General features: G+C 37.4%; 1 long non-coding RNA gene across 1 annotated transcript; it reads right to left on the reverse strand.

Moving 5' to 3' along the window:
- Nucleotides 1–7,161: 7,161 nt before the first annotated feature.
- Nucleotides 7,162–21,713, reverse strand: LOC128315184 (uncharacterized). The gene is made up of 3 exons (XR_008297674.1): nt 14,126–21,713; nt 8,036–14,037; nt 7,162–7,443 (listed from the first exon to the last, which is right to left on the reverse strand). It is a non-coding gene; the product is annotated as an uncharacterized LOC128315184 (long non-coding RNA).
- Nucleotides 21,714–24,191: the final 2,478 nt, after the last annotated feature.

The following is a 24,191-nucleotide window of genomic DNA, read 5'->3' on the forward strand; positions in this document are numbered from 1 at the left end:
CAGATCATTTTGAGTTAAAAAAAAAAAAAGCAAGTCCTAAAAGACTCAGGAAGAAACTCTGACCTTCCCCCAACTGCCTAAAAGAAATTTAGATAGAGGACCTGTCCCAGGAAGGCAGTTAACACCATAGATAACTATAGTATAATACAAACTAGGTACGGTACACAGGGAGGAACTTTAGCAAAGTCTGTTTGTTAAAATTCTTCTTTGTGTCCCATTGTTTCTGTATGGCTCAGCAAACATTTGTTTACCAAACACTTATTCTTTTTCATCTTCCTATGACTTACTTCCCATCCCTTTGAAGTCCCATACCCCTACCCTCTTCTTAGTTCAGCATGACATGTGTACCTCATTTCATCTTACTGTCTTTGCAATCTCATGGTAAGATGGATTCCTCACACATAAGAAATTCAATTTGATTTTCTGCAGTTAGTCTGTCCCATGTCAGTTTAATTCTTAGACCAGTCAGAGAACACTGAATGGTAGAAGGAAATATTTCTCTCCAACAGTATCTATAAAAGAATTAGTTTTCATTGTCTTGCAAGGATACCATGCAATCAATGACCAAATATCTTTAATTTGCCTCACCCCCTGGCACGAAGGTATAAACAGAAAACAAAGAAAGAATAACTGTGACTGTTTCATTTCCCATGTCTTGACTGTTTTTTTTTTTAATTTCACCACAATAAAAAAAAAAACTAGTTAATTATCCTGGCATGGAATAGAAATAGAGTGCTTCAGTTTACCATGGTCTGATTCATACAAGCAAAATTTTAAGTGAGAAGAACTTAACCACAAATTCTTGCTGACACGCAGAAAGTTCTCCCTGCCCCTCATAGTCAACTTTCTTTTATCATAGTTGTTTTTGAAAAGACTGGAGAATTGCCTTTCATTCAGCTGTTTAAACATACTTCTTTTCTCTATGTTCTCTTTAAAAACCATTGCTCCAAAGGGCTCTGTTGACCAAGGGCAGGTCAGGCAAGTGGGGGTCACAAACTCATCAGATCCAACATAGCAGTGGAGGAGCAACAGGTTTGGGCAGAGCAGGCACATATTCATGGAGATGAACAGACACCACTCAATAGAACTATGTGAGCTGGTAGCCGAAAGGGCCAAGGCTTACTCTAAGCAGCATATATATGCATTATTTCACAGGCTGGTTGGTGACCACGTGAATGTGACAATGCTTCTAGCATTATGTTTTCAGATTTAGAGGCTACAAATGTTGGAAGATTCCATACAATACAAAGAAATTCACAAAAAGACAATTGTAACAATTATGAGAATTGAATTATTTTCTTAATGGGGAAAGATTAAATAATTTTTAGTATATTCATCTTAGCTGTCAACTGGCTCATGTGGTAGAGATGCTTACAATACTGGCTTTCTATTCCCAATAATTCAAAGTGTAAATAGAAGTGGATGATTTTTTTGGCCAAGAAGGCTGGGATGAGGTAGCATAAAAAGAACAAAGTTGGCGAAAGGTGGGCATTTGATTAGAAATAGTAGCCAACTTCCTGATTGAGAGTACCAAAGAAATGCTCAGGGAAAAATTTCTTATATGATAACAAACAGCACTGAATTATAAAGAAAATTAGAGCTTTTTAGAAATTAACCAAATTGCAAATTAACTAAATTAAATTAGTAAATAACTGCTGTTCTCTTGTTAGTGTATCTCATTAATGCTTGTTATTTTGTCTCCCTTGGCTTTTAATGAGTTCCATGGAGTCTGAGCTATAATCAATGGGCCCAAGAAATGTCATATATTTTTTCTCAATTAAATGATTTGTCTGTGTGAGCACAGACTTTGTCAGGTAATAAATGCAATCTCTTTACTCAAGTTTGGCAGGCAAATTTATGGTTTAGAGTAATGTGAGTCAGGTGGTCAAGCAGCTCCTAAAATTTACTCACTATACTTCCATAATTTGGAAAGAAAACAACGAACCAACATCAGTTGGGACAATTTCTTACTTATGGCACAGTATATTCACATCAATTTCCCTTGCCCCCCCCCAACTTCCCTGGGGGCTATGTGGAATGATCCCCGCCAGGTGTTGCACACTCAGGTCTGTATCACAGTTGGAAACACTGAGTTCAGGACATTGCTAATCTTAGAAGGAACTGCTGTCAAACTGGCCCATGTTACCCTCTGGAGAGAAAGATTAGGGTTTGTTGTTGTTGTTTTGTTTTGTGTTTTTTTCCCCCTAGAAGGTAAGCAAATCTTCTCTGGGGAAAGGTGGGAGACTTTACTATCTTTGAAGGTCTATAAGGATCTCTATCTTTAAAGAGATACCAACACTAGCTTCCAAAGTTGTTTGTAAAGCAAGAGTCCTTCCAGTGGCTCAGAAGACATGTGGAAATGCCAGAATTATGGAGAATTATCTCCCAGCACTGTGGTTTAATGGAATGCGCTTGGGAGGCAGAGATCTAGGTTCAAATCCTAACTCCAATATTTATTTCAGGGCATTTGATAAATTTACATGAACTTTCTCAACACTAAAACCCCTCATCAGTAAGTATATGAATATATGAATTGTTCCATCGTTGCACAAAATAAGGAACTTAGCACAGTGCTTGGCATATATTAAATGCTCATTCGGTTTGATTACCTGTATTCCTTTGTCTCACAAATTCATCCAGATTCTGAGATGACTCATTAACTATACACTTTGTTTTGCTTTAGGTAACAGAAGGTGAATTACCAATAATATGTATTTTAAGTGAAAAGTGATCGTTATATACAATATGTTCATCCTAGAAAATAGACAATTATTTATTAGCTTCCTGGGTTTAGGTAAGCCCTCTTACCTATTTGGGTCTCAATTTGTTTATTTTAACGTATGAAAATTATCCTAACTGATCTCTAATGCTCTTTCAAATTTTAAGTTCTGCTTTCTTATAAGTATCTCTACCCAGTAGAATGCAATGCTTTTTAATTTATTTTACATATTGTATTTTTCTTGAACTGTGAATTGACTGTTTAAAAATATTGCAAGTTTTTTTTTAATTTCCTTCTGCTAACAACACAGTGCAAACATTCTCACAAACAGCTTTTTTTTTTTTAAACCCACACTTGTTTACAAAGCAGTCATAAATATCCACTTTAGGGATGTCTTCTTTCCATAACGTTTCCTTAACATGTACATATTTACTACAGGATTAAAAAAGTTTTAAAAAGAGCCAATCTTCAAAGATTCTCATGAATGGAAGGACAAAGCAATGAGTATAACCCACAGTGACACAATTCAAATAACTGATATTTGGCACAGGATACATTTATATATTTGCTTTTGCACACAGGTGTCCTTCGTGTCCTGGGATTGCATCTCAAACAAAAAGTGAAGCCACTTTGAAACCTGACTCATGAAACATGGGTTTGCTGCCCAAAATGGACTTTGTGCAGGCTATTTCACTCTTGAGCATAGATAATCCATCTCACCATGATTCACGCTGACAGTATTCACCTCCTAATTTCTCTTTAGGACTGTGGGATTGCTTTTATTTTATTATTTACTGCTATTTACAGATTTATAACTGATCTTTTATTATGTATTTTCATGCAACTCTTACACGCTGACAGTATTCACCTCCTAATTTCTCCTTAGGACTGTGGGATTGCTTTTATTTTATTATTTACTGCTATTTATAGATTTATAACTGATCTTTTATTATGTATTTTCACGCAACTCTTAGCCTGTCTAGTATCTAGCTCAAAGTTTGGATACTACACAAGGGCCGATAAACAGAAAAAAGGTAAAAGGTAAAACAAGTCTTGAAGCAGATTTGTTAAACAAAGAGGTTAAATTGGGAGTTGAAGCTGACAAACTTCACCAGGCCTGAGGTCTGCTGGGAATCAGGAGACAGCCTGTGGGTCAGGTTGCAAGGGGGGAGGGAACCTCAGCTGAGCACAGGCTGGAAGTAGAAGTAATTAGAACTGGGGAACATAAAAATGTATCAACAAGCAGAGAACAATGACCTGGGCCACAAACAAATTGTGATCAAGGACTGAACATATCCTACCGAGGTAATTCAGTAAAACATTTTTCAACAAACACTACTAAAGTCCTATTGTATGCAAAACACCATCCAAGCCACTTCTCTCTCAGAGTCCTAGAGCTGAGATTGTAGCAAGCTTCCATGCCATGCACTGAGTTAGACCACGCACTCTTGCATTTTTCTACCTGTGCCTTCATATCGCGTTACTTGTAGAGAAAAATATTCTAGCCATGAATAAATAGTAGCCTGAGAACGGGTTAAGGAAAAGTGAGATTTTGACAGCAAGAATGTTTAAACCTTGCTACACATAAAAACATTGAAATCAAGATTCTATGAACACTTTTAACTTTTTGTAGAAATAGTATTTTCTGAAGAAAACTTCATTTACCAGTTACATTTTTTGATCAATATTCTATACGACGCTTTTAAACCTTTCCCATCTTTTTTCATTCTCATTTTTGCTTTATTAAAATCGTGTTTATTGTGACCAATGTTTTTTTCTGTGTGGATTGTATAATGAATAATTGAAAGATCAAGGTCCTTGTTCATATTGAATTCCATCAATTATAGCTTCTGCATTTTACATGTAGGGTTTTTGTGCTTTGATGTGTTTCTTAATTCTACCAAATCCAATTTTTTCAGTCATTTTTACAGATCTAAATTTTGTCAAGAATATTTTATTTCTCTATAAATTTTTAGTCAATAAGAGATATTACTATATATAGTTTTAGCTGTTCTCAGTTATATTTTGTTCCATTTGTTTCTCATATGTCTAATTTTTCTCAAATCAATTTTTGCAGTTTTCAGTGTCCCCATAAGATATTCTTCTTGAGTCAGTTTTCAACTATCACAAACTTTATTATGTGTAACTTTGGTTGATGTTATTTCTATAAGTTTTGGCGGGTCAGCTCCACTTCTTGAATTTACTAACAAGTGTTCCTTTTATAACAAGCAAAAGATCAAGGCACACTATACAATTATCCTCAGGATCAAAGCAATGACATGAATCCTTTCTTTACAGTTGAGGACATGGGTAGTAAATTGAATGAGAACAGTCATTTCAAAAATGATCTATTGTATCTCCTAGCCTAATAACAAGGGATGTATATATTTTTGAGAATAAAGACAATTCCCAGTCCCAGGTCTAGCTCCAGAAATTTTGGTCCGTTCAAGGGTGAGGTAATCAATAGTTTCTATTTCATCTGCAGCTTCTCAGTGGCTGTTCATAGTGGGCCAGTGAGGAATTAAATGCATTTTCAAAAACTCATCTAGACCAACTCTCTCTTGCATCACCAAAATTCAGGGCAATTCATCCTATAGTATAATAGCAGGTCCCCAAAGAAAAATTACAATTTAAGAAATACAAGCTAAAGAATAAAACACACTCCTGATTATTAAAGATGGCAAATTGAACACAAAACTACTTATGCTTATTTCCAAAATGTCACTAAAATGACACAAGGGGGGGAAGATATTTTAAAGGCAGAGACGTCACAAAGAAAAAAGGAGGCAAAAGTTTAACAAAACTTTGGAGGCTATAAAGCAGAATGGCTATGGTAATTGATGTAAATGGAGTTGAGAAAGCCTAATTGTAACTAAAAGAGCAGAAATCTAAGAGATGCCGAATTTGCCCTGCAGAAACAACTCCTCTCTTATAGGACTTGGGTATTTATAGCACCTGGAACTACAAGAAAGGAGGTAAAAGTAGAATTGAAACAGAAGGATTTTTTTTTGAATTTCTGTTTAAGAAGTCACTATCACTTCTAATTCCTTTCCCACTTATGATTAGGGAATGCCTGTTCCTCCTCTACTCCCCCTGTAAAAAACTCAATAGATGGTTTATTCTCTGGAAGGGATAGACCAGAGGATTTACACCAGAGAAATGCTATCCAGGCATAAGAACTTTCTCCTTTCTGTGAGATGTAAGTAGGTGAGTTTGTAATGTTACACCATGTGCACTCTTTAAATGAGGGTTTCACGAAGAGACCAGACACATATTGAGCCAGCTGTAGGCGCGGTCAAGTGCACCTGCATAGACACTCTGGCACAGAAACATAGCCTGAGAACAGTGAGCATACAGAACCACACATCCTGCCGCACCCATCCTTCATTCTGAAAGATGCCATTTATTTTAGATATAAATCGACAGCCAACCCACACAGACCTGCTGTTGCTGTGATACTAACACTGTAAATTATTTACTGCATTTTAGGGAATTTGTCATAGAAATGGAGTTGGAGTTGAAAATGCATACAGAAACAAATATTCTCATATATTAGGAAGCTCCTGTTATACTTTGTCCTTCATTCTCAAACACAATTTGCAACAGGTTAAAAGCTAGGCAATGAGTCATGAAAGCAAATACTGAACCCACTTCTAACGCCCACAGTTTTTTTATCTGCTCAGCTCAAAGACTGTGGGATGCAGTGTTCATCAGATACAGCTCAAGGCATAACTACCAGTCTGAAGGTGTTCTGAATCTACCATCTTCTAGGAAGCTGCTGAGCCAGCCATAATTTGCTCACACCTGTCTTTCCCAGGTTCCCACACAGCATGTACAATGTAACCTAGTGGGCTTTAACTTCATCCCCACATGTTCTTATTTATTGTCGCTAACTGGTACAATACCTTCAGGTCAATACCTGCCACAGTCACTCTGATTTTGAATCTAGATAGAATATCCCATCTTCCCTTCTCTCTCCTTTTCTTTCAGAAGTCCTGCAAATTACTGTCATTAGCAATAACAGAAATTCTCAGTAGTACAGGTGGATTTGGGTTGCAATCAGAAGATGTAATCTTTGCATAGGAGTGCTCTAATTATGACACTTGACCTCTCTGTGTGCCACCACTGCACTAACATTAGGAGTGTCCAGTTCTCCAGTATGATTGTCACACAGGCTTGCATGACTGTCAGGGTTTTCCTCTGTTAACTGGTTTCTGTAAGTGTAGTACTGACATAATATGGCTGATCCTTTCTCTGTCAATAGTCATGCCCTGTTACATGTTATCTGGTGGCAAAGGGGAAAAAATCATACTTGCATTATGGGACATGTGCTTGTGTCACTTTTTGACCCCAGATCTACTACTTACTAAATAAATCTTGAACAAGTTGTAGAACTTACCTAAGCTTCAGTGTTTTCAATTGGAAAAATGGGAAAGGGCAATATTGCCTCATGGAGTTAAGTGTGAAATTCAAATTAGTGTGAATGGAAATTATATGGGAATTATGGAGGGTATATATATATATACACACACACACACACACACATATATATATATATATACACACATATATACATATATATATTCTCAATATATACATAATCTCTACAGAAATGGAACCAGAGACACATAATAAGTGTTCAACAGCTAATACATACCTTTATCAGAGGGTAGCTTTGATGTTAGATCCATTTATGTTGAGCTATTATTGCAGAATTACTATGCCTGGTAGGAAGGTACAGGAAGATTAAAAATAATAAAGAACTTCAACTCCGTTCACCTTGAACTTAGGGAATAACAAGAAAAGAAGAAGAAGAAGAACAGCCACAACAACAACAACGAGGAGGACAAGGAGGAAAGAGGAGGAGGACAAGGAGGAGGGAGAGGAGGGGGAGGAAGGGGAGGAGGAGGGGGAGGAGGGGGAGGAGGAGGGGGAAGAAGGAGGAGAAGAATATTCCAAAAGACTTAGCTCCTTGGACAGAGAGGTCTGGTTCCCTTGGGAGAATGGCTTCCACTGGCCATGTTGCTACATGAACCATTCTGTCTTGCCAGTTAGTATAGACAGAAATTTCTACTTTAAATGTGGCCTATCATCAGAAGCTCTGCCAAGACAGTGGCATGTCCCTGGCAAGAAAATGTCTCACTAGCTCCATTTTCATCTTTTAGTGTCAGGTCGATGTCAAGTTCAATTTAAGAATTAACCTTTGGAGAATCTTCCAGGGAGCCTTCTCCACTAAAGGCTGCCTTTGTAAAGTTGTGTGTTTTTTTTTCTTTATAAATAGAGGATTCTTCTCATGTTTCCCTAGAGAAACGGCACCTTTGAAGTTGATCTAAGACAGAGCCAGAGATTCAATGTAATACAGAACTTCTCCTCATCTGCTGCTATCCCTCTTGAGCTTTGAAAAAAGAAACAGAACATGAGGACATGAGAAAGATAAAAGGACATCCCATTAGGAGTCATAAATTGATTTTCTTTTTTTGTCTTCTGGAAAGCCATTATGAAACATGAGGGTACAGAGGTTACCAACTTTCTTCCATACTGAGATATTGCCCTCAGATTTATTATCCCTGAGGGCAGCACTGGTAAATGGAGCAGACCATTGCCTAAAGCCAGAGGCCATGGATATGGAAGGGGAACATAACTTTGCAGGTAAACATGTGCAAGAATTCATACATTTTGCTTTAAAAAAATGGACATAAATATATCAACTACTCGGGGGGGGGAATAAGCAGAAGTCCAATAAACAGATATTTCTAGGGATAAATAAGTTCATTACAGAGCAATCATCACTGGATGGACCATGTGTGGTTGGGGCTTCACAGATAACCTAAAAGAACAGTCAGACATGGACTTTACAGGGTACTCAAGACTCAAAGTGTCAAAAGTATGAGACAGAGGACATTCATTCACGTAAATTCAAGTTAATGGCCAAAAGAAAGCACCAGATTGAGCTTCCTATACTCTTTTCCCCCTCTTGATTAAAAGCAGGATCAGAATTAAATTTTGTGGAACACTAATGCATTGGGGGAAGAGGCTCTTTCAGAAAATTAATTCAATATTAGGAATACAACATTACCAACATCCCTTCCAGGGGCTAGGAAGAAAGAATCTCATGAAAATGAGGAGCTTATGCATCATTAGTCTGACAATAAATCCACCTCTGGTTAAGAGTAATTTATGATAAACATGCTTTGCTATTTGAATGCTTTCTCTGGGCCCTATCCCTGTAATAGCTTACTGTAACTTCCCTGGTTGAATTGGAGTTTGGAGAAGAACAAAATCTCCAAAACTCAATTAGTAGATTTGCAATGGAAAGTTTGATATGGGAAGGGGATTTTATTCTGGTTTCTTTGCCATGTTAAATGACATATTGAAAAAAGTAATTTTAATTGTAAAATAATTAATAAGAACTAAATTTGGAGAATACAGAGACAAAAAAATTTCCACAAGAATCATGCTATTGTTTTTCCTTCTAGTCTTTTTTTCAAAGATGTATGTATGCAAGTGTATGGAGGGGGCATTTAACCCAAAACATCCAAATTATATTCACCATACAATCACTTTATCAGATGTTGCCTTATTCTTATAAAAGATTTAGGTGATTGACTTTTTCTTCTCTCTCTTTTTATATTGTTTACATATGATATCCTAGGTGGGATGTCATTCTATAATAAAGCTCAATGTTAAAGCTTTTGGTTTTAACATAGAAATAATAGAGCTTTAGAGTTTGGGACATCAAATTACTATAGCTTCAAGAACTAGATTTAGATATGTATGTTGAAAACGGTGGTAGAAATTGACTCCTGAAACTGTCTTGCTGCAAAAGTGAAACTTTCCATAAGGCCCAGGGAATCCCTGACCAGGTGATTGGTTGGCTTCTGAATGGGGTCCTGATTTATAATTCCCATCCCTGTCATTCACCCCCTCTCATTTAAAGGGCGCAGAGAGAGGAACTGCCTTTTATATATTAAAAAAATAGTTTTAATGTATTCAAACAAACATTCTAGAAACAGTAAAAGCTTTTTTGGGTGACTGCCATACTGCCATTCTACACATAATATGTTTCAGAGATAATATTGTTATTGTTATTATTTTTTGTATTTCTATGGAAGAGAAAAACAGGGCTACAGATCATCTTTTTGTAGAATATGAATTCCACTGAATTTTTTTCCCAATTTCTTTTTTAAAGATTAAGTATCTCAGAGAGTGACCATTTTTTTTAGAAAAGCAGAATGGTGTGACAAAGAGAGTATGAATTACATGTGAGGAACCTTTTGATTCTTGTCCTAATTCTCCACTGCTAGGCTTCTGCTTTCTCATTTTTTAAAAGATGAAGATTATTCTTACATGATACTGTACATTCCTTCCAGATTTAACATTCTATGATTCTTTGAAAAGTTTATTTTGTTGTTCCTTTCTTGATGATTTTCAAGTGTTATCTTAGAAATTATTACACTATATTGCTTCTTTTTGTATACAGTCACCACTCTTGAATTCAGCATCTCTCATTCAGCTCAGCTGCTGGTGTGCATTAAAAGCAACAGAGAATACCCACATCCTATATTATCTCTGCAGCCAAGGCAGCAAAACATTTCTGCAGGAGTTTTTACCGGATCCCCAAAGACCCTACGCGTTTTTGATGGAGACAAAGACATGAGTTAAAAGTCAACATTCATTTGACACATTTTTGGGGGTACCTACTTTATTCCGGTAACCATCATAGACACTAGGGACACAACAGTGAACAACACAGGCACATTTGCTCTTCTCAAATTTGTTTAGAGTCTAGGGGTAAGTAGACAAGGATCAAATCATGCAAATAAATGTGAAAATGCAACAGTGAGAAGTGCCACCACAGAAAAGTATTGGGCATTCTGAAAATCTGTTATGTTATTTGACCTGTCCAGCCACATTCAAGGGTCTTTCAAAAAAATGCTTAGCCCAAGGTCTAAATGGCATCTTAGAGTAAAGAGCAAAAGAAGGAAAAGTAGAGGACATGTCACATGAAAATGCCTTGTGATGGTAGGAAGTAACACGAGTATATGAGGCTAAGGAAGGCGAATGTGGCCGGATACCAGAAAGTAAAAAAGAGCCTGTAGGACAGGAGATTGGAGATATTGGTAGAAACCTGACTATATAAGTATCCAAGACCCTTTTGGCCCATTTAAGAAGTTCCACCTTCATTCTAAGAAGAAAGGAAATCATGGATGGGATATTAGTAATGTGATTAGATTTACTTATCAATCACCTTACATGTGAAAAAGGAAAGAGATGAGGTATGTTTGTCTAAGATCACACTGTGTGGAGAATTAAAAAGTGATGTAATAGCTTTCTTGTTATCCTGGAGTCTGCTCTGGGCTGCTAAGCCTAACTTTCCTTAAATGTCTAATTTTAAAGACTATACCATGGGACTTAGCTGGCACAGTGCTAGGGGACAATCAGAAGCTATTTTTCTCTGGTTTATGTCTGCATTATTTATGTTATTGAAATACATTTTTATACAGTCTTAGGTTCTACAAGATTCCAAGAAAGTAGACTCACAGCATTGCCAGGTGAGGGAAAAGAGAGTTGTATGTTCTCTAAAGGAATATCCGTAGATAGGATTGCCAAATATTTGCCCCATATGTCCAACAGAGAGGACTGCCAACTCCCAAATTATTCTTACAATTCATCCAGGGTCCTTATGATGGATAGTTCTGTATTTTCTCCCATTTTTAATTAAATACATGCTTCTTCATTATTCCTGAGAAACTACAAACTCCATGTGAGATTCCCATTCCTGCTAGCTAGCATCTCAACAACTACACAGTGTAATCATTCAAAAAAGATTCCTTACCATCCTGAGCAACAGAAAGCCCACAAACATTCTGGTTTAGAATGTCACTATTCTTGTGTAGTGTAAGGGCATCTTATTCAGTATCCCTGGCACCCCACCTTCCTCCCACCCTGATACTGTGGTGATCCTACATTAGTAAAATAAGAAAAGGCTGGAGGGGACATAGTTTGATACTCATCTCTTCAGCCTTCCCAATCTTTTTTTCCTAAGACAACACCAGGAGAACCATTTAGTAGGTGATATTACATCACAATGTTTCAGATAACAAAAGTCACCAGACTTTTAACCAGCTCTGGCTTTGTTTATGGAAATATGCAAATCTACGACAGATCAGACTCCCAGTAAATATCCAAAAAGAATTTCATTTACCTTGTTCTATGACTAAGCCCACTTATTAGCCTCTCTTTTAAGGGTTCCCAGACCAAATTTCATTGTGTGGGCACCCAGCTCCAACAACACCAAGTAATTCTTGAACACCCTTCTGGTGTCCCTTCTGGTGTCCAAGAATTCAATTCAAATCTGACACTATCTAGCTGAAAATAGCATCAGATTCCAAAATTTAAGGGTTCAGTCCTACAAGATGACCCCTCCCTTCCTACCCTCTCCCACACACTAGTTGCAAGCCACAGGCTGTTACCTGTGCTTCTGCCCAACTGGCTACAGATTAAAAATGCCAATAATGTCCTTCTTAGATTCTTTTAATTTGCTAAAGCAGCTCATATAACTCAGGAAAAAAATCTGGGTTTACCAGCTTATTAAATCATATGATAAAGGATATGAATCAACAAATTAAGAGATACATATGGTACAGGAAAAGGACAAGCCACTCTCTCCAATCTCTACCCACAGGTTCACCAACCCAGAAGCTCTCCATACTCATTAGTTTTGTGTGTTATGGGGGCTTCATTGTTTAGTCATAATTGACTAACTCTTTGGCTATTGGCTGATTCAACCTCCAACCCCTCTCTGATCTTTTAATCAGATGGTTGGTCCTCCAGGAAACCAACCTTAGAGTTTGGGTGGGGTCCAAAAGACACCTTCATTAACATAACAAAATACCTTTAGTGCCCTGACCACCGGAAATTCCAAGGGTTTTAATTGCTGTGAGCTAGGAACCTTGGAGAGAAACACATATATTAAGAAATACATTTTGGTCATCTCAATAACCAAATATAAATTTCTCATAAATAACAGTATTGTAATGTGTCAAGGTTGATAATGCTGGCCTTGATAGTAGGGAACAGGCATAGGAACAAAGACTGAGGAAGAGTAAGATGGGGTTGGGGGAGCAGACAGACTGTTGATGTCTGACCCTTAGAATGCTGTTTAGCCTGCTCACTATTTTGGACAATAGTGTAAGTTAATCTTTTGTTTCTCTGTGTGTCCCACAAAATCACAGTACCTTCCATGGTAGCTATAATTGTTACTGACAAAATAAACATTCTGGTAATGGAAAAGAATACTAGGCTATTTGAATAGCTTCAGAAAGCAACCTCCCCCTCCCTTAAAATTCAACATCACCACCACCAAAAACAGAGGATTTGATTACTCTGTTCAGGGATACCCTTTATTCCTCTTTTGCAAAAAAGGGATAGAATACAGGGCACTATATGAGTATAAATGGCAATATCTTGTTGCTGCTACTAGAGGTTTGAACATTTTTTTTTGTTGTTGTTCCTCCAAACAAGGCTAAATGGATTTTATTTGTTTACAGATAGCCTATGCAGTACATCTATCACCTTTTTTCTCTTATTATTCTTTCCTCTCTCTGCAATTTTTATTAAAATGAGAATAGAATGGTTAGTGACTATGATCATTAGCTTGCACAGGCTGGCTTATGAAACAGATTGTTAGTGCCATAAACACAGGCCTAGGAATTCTATCATCCAGTCCCTGATGTGGCATGCCAATTCTCAGGGAATGGCTTATCCTAAATAGTGTTTGCAGTTATTCATAAATATATAATGACAGTGATCCTTAAGTAAACTTCATCCAAATCACTCAATCCTGCACTAGTAATGATTGTACACTAGTAAAAAGCAATGAGAGGCAGCCGCTCTACACTGTTTATCACATTAGTCATTATTCAAATACTATGTCATTCACCTTCCATAGCTAAAAGGCTAGTCTCCAGGATTAGGAAGAATTAATTCACTGTGGCAGAATTTTGAAATTTCCAAGGTTAAATGAGAAAATAAATAATGATATCAGGAAAATGGAATGAGTAATGAAAAGCAAAACATATTAGACACTAGGTGAACAACATAGTTTTCTCTAAGCACTTACAGAGGTTATGGAGAAAATAGGAAAGGAATATATTAAAGATACTCTGTGTAGTTTCCCCACAGAATTAAAAGTGAATAAATGGAAATACATAATTTAGGCTTACGTAAAGATTCAACGTTGAAATGATAGCATTTCCCACTAAATTAATCTATGAAATTAGCATAATCTCAATCCAAGTACCAAGATAATTTCAAATCTTTTATGGAAAATGAAAGCATGCAGAAAAGTTAGGATAACTATGAAAATAATAATGAAGGGAAACTGACACTACTAAATATTAAAACATATTAAACTATAATATTTAAATTACTTTGTACTGGATTATCAGAAGATCAATGCAAAGAGAAATCATACACAGAGATAAATGCTTAAGGGAATTTATTACATGATAAAGGTGAACAAAAGGTAAATTATATAGCAATGTTGTTGGGACAACTGGCTAGTGACTAAAAAAAAAAAAAAAAGTTTAGATCACCTTCTTATATCTCACATGAAAATAAATCCCAAATAGAAGGTTTAATAAACATATAAAGAGAAGAAGAATGGTATTACATAGGGACAAAAGGAAAATATGTGACTTTTTTTTCCTCTTAAATTTCAGAGGTAGAGAATTAAAACTAAAAAAAAAAAAATCATTAAAAAATTGATAAATTTATGTAAAATTTCAAACTCCTACCCACTCCCCAAATTATCATAAACCAAGTTAAAACACAAATGATAACTGAGAAAACTATATCTAACCTATATGATATTCTAGAACTAACACTTTTTACATTAAACAATTATATAAATAAAATCTTAAAACAATTTGATAGGAAATGAGAAAATGACAAAAAACAAAAAATGTACAGGAAGACAAAAAACACCAATGCTCAATTAACATAAGAAAATGTTCAAACTCAGTCATAACTAAAGAAATTAAAAAAAAAAAAATGTTTATTTGAGACAATGCGAGAGACAGAGTGCAAGTGGCAGAGGGGCAGATGGAGGGAGACACAGAGTCCAAAGCAGACTCCAGGCTCTGAGCTGTCAGCACAGAGTCTGACCGGGGCTTGAATTCACGAACCGTGAGATCATGACCTGAGCTGAAGTAGGACGTTTAACCAATTGAGCCACTCAGGCACCCCATAAAGAAATTTAACCTAAATGCTTTATTTATACATCAAAATGGTAAAAATTTAAAACACTGATATTACCTAATACACAAGAAAATTATATTGAAACACTAGATATGCACTGCTGAAGGTTTAAATTGATGCACTTTGTATAGCTTTCGGCACTATCTATAAAAATGTAAATCTACCTATCCTTTGACCTGACAATTGGAATTCTAGATATTTATTCTACAGAGATATTCACCAATTTGGCAAAATATATGTATAAAGAGGTCCACTGTAACATTATTTGTAGCAGCAAAACAAAACAGCACAAACCATACCAACAAAACAAAACCTAGAAACAATCTAAATCCATAAATATAAAGTCAGTAAATCACTATGCTGTGATTAAAATGAATGAAATAAATTTATTTATAATGTATACTTTATGTCTGAGCTGTAGTGTTATGTGAAAAATACCAAATTACATAATACTGTGCATAGTTCAATCCTATTTCTCCTTTTTTCTTTTAGAAATATAAATTATTTATGAGTTTATATAGTTAAAGAAAAGCTCAACAGCACTTTTTTTTTTTTTTAGCTTATACAACATCCTTGATAAGTTATGTCTGGGAGACTCCAGTTGCTTCCAATTTATAATCTAAACTTTAAGGCTAACCGGTAATTTCTACTCCCATCTTTCCAAATCTAACTTATTCAGCTACAAGGGCAGCTAGTTGAAGTCTCTTAACTGTCCATTTTTTTTGTCTTTCCTTCTCTAGTGTTACCAGGGATAAATGAGAACACAACGGTATAAACAAGTAGACTGAGTGAATTACTAATATCAGAAAACATATGAATGTTATAGATTTATAGATGCTATATAATGGCAAAGATATTTAAACAGCAGCTTACAAACTACTTGCAGTTTTAAGTACCCAGGTATGTAGGTAAAAAATAAAATCTATCAATTCTATCAATATAGTAATCCTGCTGAGTTTTTCTATTCAACTCAGTTAATTCCTAAAAGGCAAGTGTGTTCAAGGTGAAAGATTCCAAAAGGGAGAGTACTTTCAAGCAACCTGTGCTGGCATGTCTTTCTCTAGTGTTACAAGAGAAAAAAAAAATGAATCTGAAGCAATCACAGTAAAGTTGTATGGGTCAGTCTATCCTGCTATGCCTAGGTCAATCCAAATGAGGGGAATGGAATAAAGGGAATTTGAAGCATCTCTTACAGGATACTTATTCTCATCTCTGTGTTGTATCTTTGCCATTTCCCTATTGGATCTTTCCAGGAGACATAAATTTGTCATAAATTTGCAGGTTCTGAAATACACAGGTTCTGAAATTCACCAATTTATTCCCTACTGACCTGCACAAGTCACTTAACCCCTCAAACCTCAATTCTCTCTCTCATGGGTTAGCTCTAAGCCTATGTCCCAGGTTTGTTGAAGGGATTAAATGACAGTAAGAATGTACGATTCTCAGTGTGGTGCCTGGCACATACTAACGCTCAGAATATGCTATTTTTGTATTTGCTCTTTCTAATCATGTGTTTAAAAATTACTACCTAATACACCGTTTGTCTGATATCTTTTATTACCACACCTAGCACTTCTAAACACACCAAAGCATGACAATTGCCATAATCTTTGACTCTGTGTCCCTTTAGCTATTAGGCTTCTGTTGGGACCTGCCAACCTCCCATATATTATAAGGAATTACAGGGTCCTTGCCACATACACTCTTCTCTTAGTTTTTTCTTACCAGTTTCTAGTACGTGCACACACAACAAATGCTCAATGGATGTTGTTGCTTTAGCTCTTTGACAGCTGGAGAGATGCAACACTTCCAGGTTACGATATTTACTGCCTGCGTTATACAACTGAGTAACTAGTTAACCAGCCATCCAAGGAAGAAAATAACAGGCTGATCAGAACTTATGGTAACAGTTCCTGTGGGTCGATTTCAGAATTCACCTTCTCACTAGCTCTTTCTCTTAGGAGATACACTCTGTGGCTACATGTCATAATTCCCTCTCAGTATATGGGCTGTGCTACAAATGGATGCAATAAGCAAGGGAGAAGTTGCTTTCTTTCTCAACTTGGTAAGTATCACACAAGGAATGTCATCTTTGCTAGGAGATGTATAACCAAACAGTCATAGGATGATTGCAGGATAAATAAAGGTGTCATTAGTTGGATGTGAAAGAAACTAACCTGTTTAGAGCCATTGGGGTAAACAAAAGAGAAATCACTGAATTAGACTCTTACTAATTTAATTTCTACTTAGTTAATCCCAGTTAATAAAACAGATGAAGTACTACTTTTCCCTCAGGAAAAACTTCAAGCTGATTTTTTTAAGGAATTCTGACTTGTCCTAAATTATCCTGTCAAGGAAGTAAAATGGAATCACAAAACTGGCATTTAAAACAAAATCTATACTTTTCTGTTTCTGGCTTTTGTTTGTTTATCTTGTTGTTCCTATTGCAGGCTGCAGGATGTCTAAACAGGAAGGGATTTCAAGAGGTTATCTGGTTAGAACTGAGGTTTTATCTTACAGATGTCTGAGCAGAACAAGCACCCTTGTTTGGGCATTTGGGGTGACCTGTCCGGAGACATTCTGATGCACAGCCAGGTAGCCACCTCCAGGGCACTACCACAGTCATTTCCACATGCTAGAGAAAGTGGGATGGATACAGACTTTTGCAAGAATAGCTTGTAACTGTTAACTCTAAGTGATCAAAGTAGCAGCAGATAATCCTTGAGTTGCTTTGGGTAAAAACTCCTCTAAGTAACTAAGTTTTCTCCTCTATAAAACTGAATTAGAAAAAATCAATTCTGATATCCTGTAATTCTTTTATTACTAAAATTTCATCACTGTCTAACAACTGGTAAGATTTTATGGAACTAAATTCTCATTCTGTAAACTCTTTCCAGCAAAAAGAATCTACAGCAAAGCCTATGTTGAGGGGTAAATGATACATAGCCAGGTATCCAGCACAGTGGGGAAGAGCCCGGCTTAGTAGGCATAGTTCAGGGCTCCACACCTACCTCCACCACTCTGCCTGTGTGTGAGTGCCCTTCAACAAGTCCCCCACCTTGCTAAGCCTCCGTTCCATCATGTATAGAATTGAGTCAATGGTCCCTATCTCATGGGTTGCTGGATCTGACAAGTTGTAAGTAGTATACGCTAGTTGTTGCCATTATTAAGACAATAAATAGAAATAAATGCAAAGCCAAGTGAAGAAAGGAGGAATCTGCCCAGAAAAGACCTCTCTGAATCACAGCATATTTTCATAGGACATGTCACCCAATAAGTATAAGTATAAGCAGCTATACATTTATATTGTGTTCCTAACATAAAAATCTTCATTTCATACTGAGTAATTAGCAGCAAGGTTATTGCAGTAACATTCCTCTAGAAGGATCCTTCTCTCCTGTATTTCTGAAAAATAAATAAGTAAACTGTGTGTCTGATTAAAAACTCTTATCGCTTCACACAACAGACACCAGTTTGATTTCTCCTTTTAACTTCAGTGAGGTCACACTCCTGTGTTTGTGACATAGCAGCGGGTTGCCATGGAGATGATAGCTTTATCAGCAACTCTGCTTTGCAATGACTTCACAGCAAGGTTACCAAGAAGCAGATGGGCTGTGAAGGAGACAAACCCCCTTGTCTAAACACAAATAGCATTGATAATTAATTAGCTGAAGCAGCAGGGGAAATTATGAAAATGTGTGAAAGGTAAAAGGATTTCTATTTATTACAGATTTGATAGTTTTATTCCTCTTGCCAGAGGAAAATCACATCTCTCCCCCTTTGGGAATATTGCATGGTCTACTGAATAAATGTGGCACTAACTGGTTTGAGTATGCTGGGTTTCACTCTCTAGACCCCTAGATTTCTTGGTCAAAGTAACAAAATAAGTTATCTTTTATGATGGTCCAAAAAAGAGACTGTTAAACAAGACAACCTCAGATTATTAAGATAATTAAAGGATCACACTATCAACATACTTAGACTTCTAAAGGCCCTATTTGAACATACCAATCCTCTCTTTGAAAAGGCTTCTGCAGATAAAGGTGCTTGTATTAATTTTCTAGGGCTGTAATAGAATGACAGTCACACACAGACTGGGTGACCCCACAGAAAGCTCTGGGGGATACAAGTCTAGGACAAAGGTCTGGTTTCTTCTGGGGCCTCTCTTCTGGACTTGGAGACAGTTGCCTTCTTTTCCTTTGGGCACACATATTCCTGGTATCTCCTAGTGTCTTCACAAGGTCTTTTCTTTGGGGCGCACACATTCCTGGTGTCTCCCTGTGTGTCATAACTTCCTTTAAAAAATTTTTTTTTGTTTATTTGTTTTTGAGAGAGAGAGAGAGGGACAGAGACAGAGCACAAGTGGGGGAGGGGTAGAGAGAGAGGGAGACACACAATCTGAAGCAGGCTCCAGGCTCTCAGCTGTCAGCACAGAACCTGACTCGGGGCTCAAACTCAGGAACTGCCACATCATGACCCAAGCCGAAGTCAGATGTTTAACCGACTGAGCCACCCAGGTGTCCCATAACTTCCTTTTCTTACAAGGAAAAGGAATCTGGGATCCTTTGCAGTCTGGGATCAGCACCCACCCTAACAGCCTCATTTTCATTTATTCACCTCTTTAAAGGCCCTGTCTCTAATTACAGTCATATCCCGAGGTACTGGGGATTAGGGCTTCAACATAGAATTTGAGAGGGACACAATTCAGCCCACACCAGTCCTACTTTATTTACTTTATCATTTGGATAATACAATTAGACAGCACTGTATACAAAGTCTTCCCTAACCAGATCTCCACCTCTTTTATAGCATTTACCTTCAGAAGTATCACTATAAGCAGTGTATAGGGGGAAGACACCAGATTATTAGAAGTTCTAAAAATACCCCATGCATCTTGATGCTCTACCTTTGCCACCTCTCCTCATCTTCCTTGCAAACTTTTGCTCAGCCTCTTTTCAGCGAACACCTCCTCTGACATATCTCCTGACTCCTGGCCCCCTCTGGTAGAGTTAATAATCCTTTCCTCCTCTGTCCTTTGCACATAGCTTACTGGGGTGCTTCACATTGGGCTAATCATATGCTGATGCAAGTGTGTTTCTCCTAGGACATGGCGAAAGCAAGAGAAAGTGGTGAAAGGCAGACACTCATATTTAACTCGGTACACAGTGCTTTGAAATGTTTTCTGTATGCTTGGAAATAAAGCACTCAAAAGTATAAGAAAAAAAAAGGAATAAAAGACAGTTTATGATGAAAAGAAAACAAAACAAAACCTCCCCAAACACAAACCTGTCCTTGAGAACCTTGCAAAAGGCATGGGTAGATAGATATATGTACAGAAGCTTTTTCTCTCAAATGCAGGGAAACTACATATTTGGGCTGTTTCAAGAACATATTTTGACTGAGCTTTTAACTCATGATCCGTCATCGTGTAAGGGGCACCAGCCCCTATAATGCCTCCTCCACACAGGAGTTGGGGTTTGAGCCTCACCTCTTCCTCCCATAATAGGCACCTAAGAGAGCACCTGTCATAAGAAGAGCTGTCTTTGCCACCAGTGAGAGTCAGGAGTAGACTCTTTGTTCCACCATTCTATCCATAGCTCCTACTGTGTGCAGAGACAAGAATTAGGGGTCACCTCCTTTTTTGTTCATTCATACTTCCAGTGCTACAGAGCTGCATTAGCTCCAGGACCTTTTGGGGTTCTGAAGGACAGCAGATGGCTGGCGTTGGTCCTGGTGCCCTGCCTCATCAACGGGATGAGAGGAACTCTGCTCTAACTTATGTGGCCTGCTATGTTAAAGTGGCATGTCATGTTTCAAAAAGCAGATGAGGGTCCCTCTTACAATGTCCTATACGCACAGATTAGAAAGAGACCATTTTGACAAAATCAGTCCCAAGTACAAATTTGTACTCTTCAGTCCTTGATTACTTGATCCCTAGGTTTTGAACCTTGGTCACTTCAAAGAAAATTGGCTCCATGTGCCATCCTCAACTCATTTTGAGTTTTTCTTCATTGCCCTTTAGCACTCAGGCAAACACAGCTCAAAGATTTTTTCCCTCACGTTTTTCTGCCCCAGCTTAAATATTTCATTTATAATATATGCAAATGGCTGCATATAGTTGACCTACAATAAATGTTAACTGAATAGTCGATTAAAATATTGTTTCTTCTATTATTCTTGCATTAATTGTGATCCTGCTTCTGAAGTTATAGCTAAATTACAGGCGTCATCCAATTGATGGGATTTGGGAAAGGGTATAAATACCCTCCGATGTCCCTGAAATTACACTATATATCCTTAGCTTGGCCTTACATAGCAGCCGAGAATCTTCAACCACAGCATCATAGAGCTTTAGTTGTAAAAATGACTTTGCAGACATGTGTCCTTGCCCAGGGACTCCGAACACCTAGGTCCTTGAGATATTTTTACTAATCAGCTCATATTCATCTAAGATGAGACTACATGGTTTAACATGTTTTAGTTAAAATATCATCCTCTTCACTTTGAACTGGAATACGAACTCAGTGTGTTAAAACATCTTGCTATCAAAAACATCTGAAGCTATGGGGTGCCTGGGTGGCTCAGTCGGTTAAGCCTCCGACCAGCTCAGGTCACGATCTGGCAGTCCGTGAGTTCGAGCCCCGCGTCGGGCTCTGTGCTGACAGCTCAGAGCCTGGAGCCTGTTTCAGATTCTGTGTCTCCCTCTCTCTGACCCTCCCCCGTTCATGCTCTGTCTCTCTCTGTCTCAAAAATAAATAAACGTTAAAAAAAAAAATTAAACAAAAAACATCTGAAGCTATAATTGATAGCTGTATCTTCAGTTAAAAATAGGAGGACAAGTTAATTATTACATGATTAATACAATATTTTTGATATGAAAATATTCCCAAACGTAGGACCTTGATTAAAAAACAAACACACACAAAAAACAAAAACAAAACAACACAAAACACAGAACAAAAACATAACAACATGAACTTGGTAGTGAAAGGTTAAGAGTCCATATTCTAAAACTTCACAAAATAAAATAATGATGATGATGAATGTTTAGTAAATACTTGGTATGTTCAAGTCACTGAGTGAATATAATTTAATTACCCCTGCCTCAAAAAAGTTTTTTTTTTTTTTAAAACCCAAAACTTGGAGAATAGCATTATTATTTTTCTCTACCCTACTAATGAAAAATACTTAATATTTGGCTCAGAGAGGTTATATGACTTTAGTAGATGCTATGGTAATATAAATCATTCTAATTTTTCAAGTAGTTGCCATACATCCCTGCTATTTTATGCTTTTTGCCACGTTGTTTTAGAATTGTGTTTTAAGGAGGTATGAATACATTATCCATCCCTTCCATTCATCTATGAAGTCCACTTGCTAGGTGAAATCTCTGATGAAAGCACTTTTTTCCTTTGTGAGTAAAGACAGCAGGACATAGCTCTCAATGTAGGACCCTGGCCCCCTTTCACCATCTCATATGAAACATCCCCTGTCATCTGCCTTCTCGGTAGAAGATACCTTGGGGGAGATGATGTATAATTACTTGTCTGGTGGGGTTTTAAATTATGTGAATAACTGTCTATCTGCAAGAAGAGGGTAGCCATCTATTCTTTCCTCAGTCAGTAGATGATAAGAACTTTGGGAAGTGAGAACTTTGAGATGGTTTAAAATGAATGCCCTAGAGATCAAATGATTTATGTTCACTATCTGATTTTCTCTGAGAAAATGACTAATTTCCCAAGCCTGCAAACAAAGAAAATGAAATAAACAAGAAATGTTACAAATGAAGCTAAAAACACTCTAGAATCAAAAAGGATATGTTCAGTGTGAGCTGACTGTCCCATCTTTAACCCTTCCCTCTGTGGGTGAATGTTAGTAAAAGGAGGATAAAAACCCAAACCACATCTAGCCTATTAGCTGGGTAATTTGATTTTCATGTATTTGTAAGCTGGCAAGGCATGCTTGCCTGTCTGTGCGTGTAAGCACTGAGTTTGGCAATTAACCCTGTTCCCGTAAGCAATCAAACGTGTGTTTTTGCTGAGACCTCACTCAAAGCACCTCAGAGGGGGCACTATGTTGATGATCTGTACTGGACCTAATGTTCAAGTATGAAGGAGAGCAGGCAGAAAGATGTGGGCTTTCTTCTCACAAATGTCTTTACGTATATTACTAATTGGATAGATCAGGAAAACTAAGTTGTTGGAGGGGTTATTGGAATGGTAATGTGTGAGATGCAAAGAAATACGAAAAAACAGAAACTTAGAAAAACATACTAGTTAGCATGTGGAACATTACAAAGATTCTTTTGGTCACAAAGAAAAGCACTTGCATCTTCTTTCAGGATGTGAACCCAAATCTGACGTCTCAAGGGAGATTTGGAGTGTCTCCCCAGAGTCCCCTCTCTCAGCTGTCATCTGGTTGATAACAATTGATCTCTGTTACAGGTTTATGCTGAAATGCATTATATTTTTGTGGCTGAAATCCAAGGGGGCACTGAGGGTCCCTGGAAAAAGGGACATGCTGAGATTTGTCCCCATTCCTGCTAGTGTTCTTTCCTGAGTGATGCCTTTACTGTTCCCTGGTTCTTATTAGGGGGAAGATGGGCAGGAGACTCACAGTTAGCAAGAGTCTCTGCCTTCTGATTTCTCCACCTCAAACAAGTTCATAAAATTTCCCTATCCCACAACTTATGTCAGGATCATGGAATGTCAAAGTCTTTGAAGGGATGCATAGTAGACATGTGTAGTTTTTTTTTCCTCATTGAAAATTGAGAAAGAAAGGACCAGATGTTGTTCCCTTCCTTGTTATTTCCACAGGAATGGAAGAATCCTCTTTTTGACTTCCTTGCTGGTTGTGATCATCAATGAAGCACCAGTATTAAAGAGATAACTATCCCTGTCCTTATTTTCCTACTCACTCCCACTCTTATCAAATCAAGATACAGATTAAATTGTGTTACATTATATATTTTAATATCTATCTGCTTCCTATCTACCTATTTGAGAGACATAGAGTGAGAAGGTGAGGAGTAGAGAGAGAGAGAGACAGAATCTGAAGCAGGTTGCAGGCTCTGAGCTGTCAGCACAGAGCCTGATGCAGGGCTTGAACCCATAAGCCGTGAGATCATGACCTGAGCTGAAGTTGGAAGCTTAACTGACTGAGCCAACCAGGTGCCCCAAAATCTGTCTCTTAAATAATACTCTATACATTG

The sequence above is a fragment of the Acinonyx jubatus genome, chromosome C2 (genome assembly GCF_027475565.1).
Source record: "Acinonyx jubatus isolate Ajub_Pintada_27869175 chromosome C2, VMU_Ajub_asm_v1.0, whole genome shotgun sequence".
Taxonomy (NCBI): Eukaryota; Metazoa; Chordata; class Mammalia; order Carnivora; family Felidae; genus Acinonyx; species Acinonyx jubatus.